Raw genomic sequence first — 11,319 nt, 5'->3', positions numbered from 1 at the left:
TAATTTAAACCTAACCGTCGCCTACCTCGCGACGGAAGTTGTCGGCGCGCAGCCGACGGTGCAGCTTCCCGCAGAGGGCGCAGCCGACGCGTCCCGTCGCGCCTAGCTCCGCGTGCCGGCGTTAATGAGCGCCACCGCTCCTCCGCCTCCTCCGGCCTATAAAAAGGGGCGCCTCTCATCGTCCCTCTCACACACAAACCCTAGCGCCTCTCTCCCAAACCCTAGCCGCCACCATCTCTCAACAAGACTCGACGCTATGTCCGGTAGAGGCGGAGGCCGACCTCGCGGCCGCGGCCGTGGTCGTGGTCGTGGTCGTGGCCGCGGCACGGCCGAACGCTCGCCGTCGCTCCCACGCCGTCGTCTTCATCGTCGAAGATGGACGTGGAGCCGGACGTCCCGTTCGAGTTCGTCCACGTCCTCAAGGGCGACCCGCGCGGCATCCGCAGGCTCGCCGGACTCCTTCGCCGAGTACGTCGGCGGCGTACGCCCGCGCACGATGCATCCGCAGGAGCATTCGTGCGGCCATCGCCGCTGGATCGTCAAGGCGATCTACGACGCGCGCGGCAAGATGTACCTCAACATCGGCCGGGAGAAATTCGCGCGCCACCACGGCCTCGAAGCCGGCTTCATCCTCGTGTTCTCCTACTTCGGCAACGAGGGACATGAGCGTCAAGGTCTTCGACGAGAGGCGCCGCCTCCGGGACTACCACGTCGACAGGGACGACGACGAGCACCGACGAGGAGGACGACCGAATGAGTGTTGTTTCTTCGCAGCCGAATACGTGCACGGAGGTTTCCGCTCGTTCGCCTCATCGGTAGAACCAACAAGGGCACCATCCTCCCGCCGGATTTTCCGGCTTAGGTGATCGAGTGTGCCCTCGAGTGTTCTTTCTTAGCAGCGAACACACGAAACCTTCGATGCACGGCCTAGTTAGGTTTAGTTTCTTTGCAATATTTTATATTTGTGTCCACCATGGTTCAAACTATGTATTAGTTTGTGGAAAACCATGTTCCAAATCGTGTTTTCGTGTAAACCACGTTCCAAATTATGTATTAGTTTGTGGAAATTGAAATAAAAATGCCAGAAAAATTATTTTAAATGTTTGGGGGCGGCGTTTGGGAGACGCGGCTGGGAGCGACGTCCCCAAACGCGGCACGAACGAACACGTCCCCAAACGCTCGATCCGGCGCGGTTGGTGACGGCTCGTGACGCTGACTGGAGATGCTCTTAGTACTTCAGATCGTGTGCCAGCCTACCAGCCTACACGCACCGGTGCCATGTGGCCGCTGTACTGAACGGATCGCGGGAATCGCGGGACTCGGTGGCATGTGGCCTGGCCGGGTCGGCCGATGTAAAGCATTTTCTGGAGTGCCCTTGTAAACTGTGAAGTTTTGACTGTGTTCGACCTCTTGAGTACATCTGAATCTGAAAGTAAACCGTTATCGCGCATACTTAATTACTTATCATCTCTTTCCGACCCTTCTATACATTTATATGCAACCCCCAGCTGCTAGGTGCATCCAGTCTCATCTTCCTGCGCCTCTTTTATGGTTGACAGTTGAGTTCTCGCATAACTTCGAGGTCAGTGCTCCCGTTCTTTGCTGAATACTGTTGGATAGATGAGCCAGCAGCCTTTGGTTTTACAGTTTGTATGCCTTCGTTTGATTGAATTCTATCTTGATGTTTTAAGATCTAGTAATATTTAGGTGGAATACTAATTATTACTCCCCCGATTCATATCGGAGGGAGTAGTTTGATTGGATTGGATCAATATTAACAGATGTACAGAGCTATATAGCGCCACCATATGAACAGATGTACATAGCTGCACAGATGTAGAGATCTAAAATTTAGATTGGATTTGATGTTTTCTGAGCTGCTGTAACTCTTTGTTGATTACTTCTGGAACGATGAACCAGCCATCGAGCATCCCTGTGATATCCTCTTTCGTCCCGTTGGTCTTCTCCTCTGAACCCCATCTCGTCCCCTTCCCCTCCGATCTCTTTCCTGGAAAAGAATACTGACCTGGGTCGTACGCTCCGGATGCTGGACCAATTGACTGACAAGTAGCAAACGAATCTCAAAACGGCGGCCCACTTATCCTAATTTCCATTACCAAATCGCTAAATCCCATTCCCTTATCTATTATCGCACGCATGCTGAAAGATGGAACTTCTGGACGCCGCCGAAATTTGCGTGCTCGCTATATCGAACAACCACCGCCGGTCTCTGGTGTCCCCGGGATTTCACGGACGCGCTCGTCGGCAGATCCACCGGCGCTCACCGCGCTTCCCCGGTGTCCATGGCCACGCTCGTCGGCGGCGTCCACGACCAGGCTTTTCGGTGCCCAGGCGGTGCAACTCCCTCGCTCGCTGCGTCGCGAACCACCGGCGCTATCCTCCTCAACCCGTCGCTCGCGGCACGGCGAGTGGACCGTACTATCTGCTTCCTCAAGTTGGCTGTGGCCAAGATGCTAGTCGATGGTGCTGGATCTTCCTCGCTGCATCTTAGCACACTGGGACTGGACTGCTTAGTTCGCTGGGTGCACAGTCAGAACAGTACAATCAGGCACAATTTTCCTCAATCTTGCATTTAGTCAGGAAGACACAATTTCCGCGCCACACATCGAGCAGGAGAATTCCGGCGGAGAGGAGAGGCCGCAGGCATACGACGACACCACCACGGAGAAGGGAACGGGGTTAGCACTTAGCAGTCGTTAGAGCATGTCTAACACGCTCCGTATTTCGCCGCCCGGTGTAACGCTCGTCGTTAGAGCATGTCTAACACGCTCCGTATTTCGCCGCCCGGTATAACGCTCGCATTTCGTCCCGTATCGAAAAACTGCTAACGGAAGCGCCATTCCGTCTAGCAGACCCCGTATTTCGCTCCGTATTTTCAAAAATAAAAACCTCGGGAAGTTCATTTTCATTGATCATACTACGGATCATACATACATTCCGATCATACTACGGATCATACTACATCTAACCTACATCTACTCGTCAAAGATGACGTAGGGGATGAAGGCGATGGAGGCCGCCTCCTCCTGCGCCTCCCGCGCCTCGAACTCCCGGACGGCGGCGATGGCCGCCGCCTCCTCCTCTGCCTCCGCCCGAGCTTTCTCGGCGGCATCCGCCTCGGATTCGGCCACCGCACACCGGAAGGCCGCCTCCTCCTCTGCCGCCTCCTCTTCCTCCTCGCCGCCTCCGCTTCCTCCGCCGCCGGTGCTGCCGATGGCCACCGCCCATGCCGCCTTGGACGCGCGGTCGCGCTGCCACTCGGAGAGCCACTTCTCGAAGGCTTCGCCGCTCATCGGCTTGAGCGGTGGGTCTTGCCGGTACCACCGCCCACCCGCGGCGTACTCCCGGAGCGAATCCGGCACGTACAACGCGCCGGCGTACCGGCACGCCGCACGGCGGCTCCCGGCGGCGGATCTCTTGCACTTGAGCCGCCACGCCTCCTCCACGGTGTCCGGCGAGCGGGATCGCTTCGATCCGCTCGCCGGCGAGGCGGTACTACGGCGGCGGGAGTCCATGCAGGTGGTGGCGGGTGGAATGCGGCGCGGGGGAGCAGGAGGAGGAGGTGGCGGCGCACGGCGGAGCTAGGGTTGCGAGTGAGGGGTTAACCCCTCACTCGCACCTGCGCCCAGTATAAGTACGGGGCGACGGGGCCGATTTCCTGGGCCTCGTATTCCGCCAAAACGGGCCGGCTCGAATACGGGGCCTGTTAGACGCCCAAAATCGCGCATGCCCCGTATCCCGCCGGAATTTTACGGGGTGGGCGGGTTAGACATGCTCTTAGACTAGCCAAAATGAAAGTATTATAATTAATATCATAGTACATGCCATATTGATAAAAATCGAGTAAATGACAAAAAACTACCACAATTGTGCCGGTCGTGACACAGAACTACCAAATGGGTAGCGTTTGTCACATGACTACCATTTTTGGGGCATGTTCGTGACGAAAAACACTGATTTCGTTATTTAGATGCGTTAAACCGTTTTTTGACTATTCGGGCCCACCTGTCAGGACTACGTGACAGGTGAAAACCTAACTGCTATTTAATTTTGCAAAAACAACCTCAAAGTATATTTTTTTATCACACACAGATCCAATTTCCAAATAGAAGAAAATAAGAAATAGAAATTGCCATATATTATAAAATTAAAACACAAGACAAAGAAAAACTAATGTGGCACAACAACTAATGTGGAGAGATGTGAGAGTGGTATCATAGTATGTAAAACTAGAAAATTTAGTGATAAATACATCATGTACACAGAATATTAAATATGAAGAAACTATGATACCACCTCGTGGTACTATGCATTGTAGATTAGGTATCACAAACTGGCATCATATGCATGATACTAGTGTATGCTAATTTTCATTATGACTAGTTTTAAAAGGATCAGGAGGCTAAGGTGGGCCAGACGGCTTTAAGATTCGTACTACAACGCTAGATGTAGCTTCTTCGTTCAACTTTATCTCTTTTTCTTCTCTCTTGATTTTCTTCTCCAATAAAGACTATCCTGGATTTTCATGGGCCCACCAATTAGTGGCTAGATGGGAGAATTAACATCTCATTTCCTCATGTGCAATGTTCAAAATAACCCTTGGTCATAACCCAACCGGGTAGTAGGCTCTTTAGTAGGCTCTTGCACCTATTTAAGCCATTTGAAAGGTTTTAATATGCATATGCTCACATCACACGAGGAAACCCAACATTTTTGGCCCCCATGCCGATGGAGGCGACTACGGTTCAGCACCGCAAGAGCCGGCACTCCACAGCTCCGGTGATTTTCACTGCACTCTCACGCCGTCATTTCCCATTCGAGGGTCGGGATCGAGAGAGGGTCGATGTCTTTCGATGGCCGGGTCAGGATCCAGTTCGATGGCTACTGATCCCTAGTAAGTGTACCAAATATTGCAAGGAGAAGAACAATACCAAGCATCCCACCGTAGTCCGCCCGCTCGCCGTGTGTGCAATCTCCGTCCCACCGCTAGTGCGTACTTTTTTTTTAGATCAAAGGCAACTTTATTGCCCAGCTTTAACTTAATAAAGCCAAGGTAACACAAAAGGTTTAAGGATTACAACTATGCTGCGGCATACAGCTTCGCCAAAGAGTAGCATAAGGAACTAAAACTCAAAAGGGGTGGAACGAAGGCGGCGCCCGTCGCCGGATCCAGCAAGTCGAGTGGTGAGGCGCAAAGTCCAGCAAGGCCATCAGTCTCTAGGCTTCATGGATGCGTACAGCTCCCTTAGCTCTCGCTCCATCCAGCTTAGGCCTTCGCTTTCCCTCGTCCTTGAACTTGGGCCTCCAAAGCTGCAAGAATATGATAGTTTTAAAAATAATGTCAGCAGGGTGTGAGATCACTTTTCTCTCAATCGTTAACTTGTTGCGCGTCGTCCAAAGGGCCCACGATTGAGCAAGAAAAAGTGCCCAAAGGATATGACGGGTATAACCCGAAAAGCTAGCAAGAATAGCGTGGAATTGTGGGAAATTAGCGGGTCTCCGGCTACACCCTAGTAATCGGCGGAGCACCGCCCAAGCAAATAGAGCGGTGGAGCAGGTGAAGAAAATGTGTGAAGCGTCCTCCGGCTCGCCACACGTGGCACACCCTCCCCGAGACGGGCCATGACGGGTAGCGATTTGCAAGTTGGAGGGAGTTTATCCAAGGCCAGTTGCCATGAGAAAATTTTGATCTTAAGCGGCACCTTGGCCTCCCACATGTCTTTGAAGTGCGCAACCGTCGATCCTTGAGAAAGCTTGAAGTAGAGGGACTTGACTGAGAAGATGCCGGATTTTTCAAGGTGCCAACGAACCCGGTCTTTGCCCCGGCGTAGTTGGATTGTGTCGACCAAAGCACATAACTCCCTCCATTGTCTGTTACCTTCATGGTCTAGGGATCTGCGAAAACGGATGCCTGGTCCCTCCCCTTCCAGGGCCACGGCAACCGAGATCGCCTCGTTATCGCATATAGCAAAGAGGAGCGGGAATTTGTCCATCGGAGGACCGCAGTCGATCCACCAATCGCGCCGTAGGCCGGTGCGAGCCCCATCCCGCACCGTGTGCCTAGCCCCTAACTTAAAAGGTGCTTCACTTTGTGAAGGCTCTTCCGCAACTGAGAGCCTCCATGCCCCGTGCCACCGAAAATGTCGTCCGCGTCCCGGTACTTGGCGTAGATTAACTTGGCCCAAATACCGTCTTCGCCTCGATACATCCTCCACACCCATTTGAGGAGGAGAGCTAGGTTCATTTTCTTGGTATTAAGAAGGCCGAGGCCCCCGACTTCTTTGGGGCGACGTACGGTAGGCCAATTGACCATGTGGTATTTACGCTTCGGGCCCGCCCCTTCCCAATAGAACTTTGAGCGGTGGGAGTCAAATCTTGCATGAATCCCATCCCGCAAGAGAAAGAGCCCCATCGCATACATAGGCGAAGTTGTCAAGACAAAGGCGTTGGCGAGGATGAGCCGTCCCCCGAGGACAACGAATTTCCCGACCAGGGTTCTACTTTGGTGGCAAGCTTTCTCACAAGGAAGAACCACTGTTCAAGCGTCGCCTACGATCCGAGATAGGAAGTCCAAGATAGATGAAGGGAAAAGCCCCCGCTTGCAATTCAGCCTTGTTGGCGATTCCGGTCCGCTCTCCGCCTCGTTGGCCCATGACGATAACTTCACTTTTGTGGTAATTTATCTTTAGCCCGGACATGTCTTCAAAGCACATGAGAAGGAATTTGAGATTCGCCACGTCTTCATCCGTGTTTTGGATAAGAATAAGGGTGTCGTCAGCGTATTGTAGATGCGAGATTCCCCCCGGAATAAGGTGCGGGACGACCCCATGGATATGTCCCGCCCTCCCAGCTGCGTAAAGGATAGCGGAGAGAGCCTCGCCAATGAAGTTGAACAATAGCGGGGATAGTGGGTCCCCTTGCCGCACTCCGCGCTTGTTCCTAAAGAATGGACCAGCCACCCCATTGATAGAAATCGCCGTTTGGCCTCCACCGACCAGCCTGAGTTATACGGTGGATGTACCCTTGCTCGAACCCCTTAGCTCCGAGAACCTCCGCCAGGAAATCCCAATTAACCCTGGTCATAGGCCTTCTCAAAGTCAAGCTTAAGGAGAATTCCCCCGCCTTTTGGATTTCAGCTCGTGGATGATTTCAATGAGCGCTAGGGGACCATCCAGGATGTTTCCGCCTTTATGAAAGCCGTCTCGGTTAGCGCCGATGATTCCGTTGGCCACCGGATCAAGGCGAGCCGCATATGCCTTGGAAACAATCTTGAAGATGACGTTGATGAGAGCAATGGGTCTGAATTGGGTGATTTGGTCCGCGCCCGGGACCTTGGGGATAAGCGAGAGGATCCCGAAATTGAGGCGTGCAATGTCGATGCGCCCCAGCACAAAGTCATTGAGAATGTGTAGGATACCTCGCCTAACCAGGGGCCAGAAGGTCTTGTAGAAAATCACGAGCAGCCGTCCGGCCCGGGGCGTTGTTCGTTTTCATATCCTTGACAATGTCCTCCAGCCTCTTCCTCGGAGAAGGTGATGGCCAATCTATCTTTCTCAGCTTGTGACACCCTTTGTCCACCCGCCCGTGTGTCCGGAGCTAACCCGCAGCTCCTCGCAGCCGTGGTGCCTAGCAGCCTCCCGATAGAAGGCATAGATGTGTTGTTGGATCAATCTCCGGTCCGTGATTGGCCCCTCGCTCGCATTAAGCATAGAGATGTGGCATTTACGCCGGCGCCCATTCGCCACGAAGCATGAAAATAGGCAGTGTTTGCATCCCCATGCGGAGTCCAGCTTGGTTCTCGCCTCTTTGCTTCCAGCATTCCTCCTCTACCCTATAGAGGTGGAGCAGCTTGTTCCTCCAAATGATATCCGGCTGCCCACCCCTCCTCATCCAAACCAGCGGCATCGCCTTGGGCGTCCAACCGGGTGATTTGGGCGAGCAGCGCCGCCTTTGATTCTTTGGAGTCACGTCCCGCATTGTGACTCCGACCTCCGAGATGTTGTCCGAGCCCCGCGCTCATGAAATTCCACCCGGCCTAGGATGTCTCGGCCTCCGACTTTGTTACCGAGATTTGCCCACTCATTATGCACAATCGACCCGAACTCCGGTCGTTCAAGCCATGCCGACTCAAAGAAGAAGCGGTTGTTACGGACAGGGAACCCTTCCCCCGTGTCAAAAACCGGTGGGGTATGATCCGAACCCGGATCGGTTTCGCCGCTAGCGAGCATAAGGGGAAGATAGCTTCGAAATTGGGCGAAACGAACACTCGTCGAGGGCCGAGCGGACCGGGTTAAGCCGGCGGTTAGTCCAAGTGAACCTCGCCCCGGTGCGAGGGATCTCTAAGGCCCCGTAGAAGCAATGTTGTCGTTGAAGAGGTCGATTAACGTCCAGCTTCAGAGTTGGAGTTGTTTTTGTCTTCTCGCCGCCCTAATAAGGTTGAAGTCACCTCCCGGGAGCAGGGTCCGGTTGAAGTGGCGATCTTGGCCGATAATTCTTGAAGGAACTCCCTTGAGCGGCCGTGGTCAGCCGGGCCATACACGCCAATGATATCCATAGTACGGTTCGACACCCTATGTAGAACCGCAACACTAAGGAAAACTCGTCCGCGGCCGATCGCGCCCACCTCAAACATGCCGTCGCGAACACCGATGAGCATCCCACCCGAATGTCCCGAAGCGGGAAGCCAATCCCGAAGAACTTGTCCCCAATTTCAAGGCTCCCGAGCTCTGGCGTCCGAAAAATCCTCGCTTGATGGTTTCTTGGAGCAAGCACAACATCAATCCGGTGAAGGCGCAAGTAATCCTTGAGGAGGGTTCGGCGCCCCTTCCCCGCCGAACCCTCGGATATTCCAAAAGAGGACCCTCATTGGGGCACCTGCTGTTGAGCCCGTGCTCGGCGGGTGAGAGGGCGTGAGCCCATTGGGGTTGGTCTGGCCATCGCTCTAGAACGCTTCGGTCTGATAGGCGCACAAACGGCTTTCTCTGTCCTTGCCGAGGGAGTCCCCCTTGGACTCTCTCGCAAAGGCGCAGTCGAAGCTGCGGCAGGTGAGCTGCCCTTCATCTCTTCCTCATTCTTGCGCTTCAACTCCTCTTCCTCCACCTTTTTCCGTGCGGCGGCAAGTTCTGCTTGTGCAAGCTCCTTTGCTTGAAGAAGGGCCACTAGCTGAGCTCGGAGACTTGTCGACCGATTTGAACAGGATACAGCCTATCTTTGGCCACTTGTAGAAGGTGTTCAACGGAAGAATCTTGGAAAGCAAGAAACTCGTTAAGAGAAGACGTACCTAGAATCGCGGGGCTGGTGGAGAAGTTGCTGCAGTCTTGTCCGTCGAAGGCCTGGACGACGCGTTCTTGTCGGCGGTGTAGCGGATTGCGCGTTCCAGGACCGGGCCGTCTGTGAGGCCCTTTCCACGCGCACTCTTGCGGTCCGCTTGAGCAGGAACAGCCTTGGATCGCGGAGCGCGGGCCACCGGCCGCGCCAAGGGCCGGGATGGGAGAGTCCTCGAGCAGCGCGTTGTCGCACCGTGGGGTGGCGCGAGATAGCAGGGGCCAGGTGAAGCTGTGGGGTGCACACTGTTGAGTTCACGGGCGAGTTCTGGTCCACCATCTCCACTTCGCCGGTCAAGGTCTTCTCGGCCGCTTCGGCCGCTTCCAACATCGCACGCCGTGAGGGCCTCGTCATGGTTGCTTTTGCTCCTCTTCTCACCGTCACGGTTCAGCCTGCTCCTTGGAAGCCTCGCCGTGGAGTACTCTCAAGACCTGCCTCCTCCCCGTCGCCTCGAGATAGAGACATAGCTTTGCCGTGGGTCGGGTCGCTATGATCCGCGACCAAAGGATCTTCGGGTGTGTCGCGGATGATAGAGACGGAGGCTCGTAAGGTGTCGCATCCACCGAGTCGACGGTGTCCGTGGCAGTGGCCGCTCGCCTGCGCCGTGCATGATCTTGGCCATCATCGGGAAGATATCTCCCGTCTCTCGTTAGGTTGGTGCCATACCGGGAGAAGACCGAGGCGGGCAGCCGCACGTTGGAGGAGGGTGCCGTAACTCGCACGGCTGACGCGAGCGTTGCCCGAGCGCACGACTTGCGACTCGGGCCCCCAGCCCCTCCCGCCGGGCCGAGGACACTTCCTTGTCGTTCTTGCGGTGCTCGCCTCGTAGCCGTCCCAACGGTCCTCGTCTCGTTTCTTCATTGTCTTCGTCCTTGTCATCATCTCCCCTCTAGCAGGGGCCGGTGAGGGGCATGAGGTGGTGATTCCGCGGCCGCGAGGTCTTCACGCTCAATTCCGATGCGGTAGCCTTGCATGTTAACGAACAGGGTGATGTAGTCTTGTAGCTGAACTGGAGCTTGGCAACCCACTGACATGCGGATTGGGGCCGAGGGGTGCGCGAGGGAATCCATATCCACTCCAATTGGGCGGCCCAGCTCCCGCGTGCAGAGGAGAAGACGGTCGGCATGTCTCGTAGGAGGGGGACGCCGATCGGGCGGATCCAAGTTTCCACCGTAGTCTCCGACGCCGCCGGGTCCCCAACTTGCATGGTGATGATTGCTTTGAGTTTGCCGGACGGAAGGGTCGGGCCTCCCCCGCGGATGGCGATCCTCAAACTCTCCTTGGACGGGAACACCACAGCGAAGTCCGAAGCACTGATCTGACGGACTTGCCAATCCCAGGTTTCATCAACCAGATCCTTGAACTCCTCTTCCACTTCTTCAGCTGTCAAGCTTCCTTGTTCAATGATCACTGTGGCGGAGTTAGCCGTAGGTTGGTGGAGCTCTTCCTGGGGAACCTCACAGCACATGAAGCCGTACTTCTGGGGCCGATTGGTCGGTCTCGCTCTCACGTTGCCGCTGCAGTGCGGCCTGCTCTTCTCCGTTCATCTGTCGCCACTTGGTAGCCATAGTATTTCCTAGGGTAGCTATAGCTAGACTGAGCTAGAATGTTCGATTCATGGTTTTGCAGATGGAATTTGATGAATTAGTGCTAGGAAGAACCGAAGAACCAGACACTAAATGATGATATAGTAAAAGTTTCCTGACAGGATTTGAACTCTGATCGTTGGGGGTGCGTCACTACGATCCCAACCACTGGACTATGCCTACGTTCTCTTTTGCAGATGGAATTTGGGGATGGATTTCTGGTTCGGTTCGTGGGGAAGAAACAGATAAGATTGCGTGGACTTGTTTGCCGTGAGTACTCAGCCAACTGACATGTTAGTGAGCTGACTTGTGGACCTCATAGTTTTAATCATCTTTATTTGTTTTTGGGTAAAAGAAAATTTGCTGGGTTGGAAGTAAATTTGCTGGG

At 54.4% G+C, this 11,319-nt stretch overlaps 1 protein-coding gene across 1 annotated transcript in view; it reads left to right on the top strand.

Moving 5' to 3' along the window:
- The first annotated feature begins 1,510 nt into the window (after positions 1–1,510).
- LOC124679308 (cysteine-rich receptor-like protein kinase 29) overlaps positions 1,511–11,319 on the top strand; it is a 41,570-nt gene continuing 31,761 nt past the window's right edge. Inside the window, exon 1 of the mRNA XM_047215089.1 lies at positions 1,511–1,582. The gene's annotated coding sequence lies outside the window, so the exon portion shown is untranslated. The remainder of the gene's footprint in view (positions 1,583–11,319) is intronic.

This window comes from Lolium rigidum, chromosome 7, assembly GCF_022539505.1.
Source record: "Lolium rigidum isolate FL_2022 chromosome 7, APGP_CSIRO_Lrig_0.1, whole genome shotgun sequence".
In the NCBI taxonomy this organism is placed as follows: Eukaryota; Viridiplantae; Streptophyta; class Magnoliopsida; order Poales; family Poaceae; genus Lolium; species Lolium rigidum.
The sequence above is the reverse complement of the archived record's forward strand: the minus strand, read 5'-3'. Positions and strand labels throughout refer to the sequence as shown.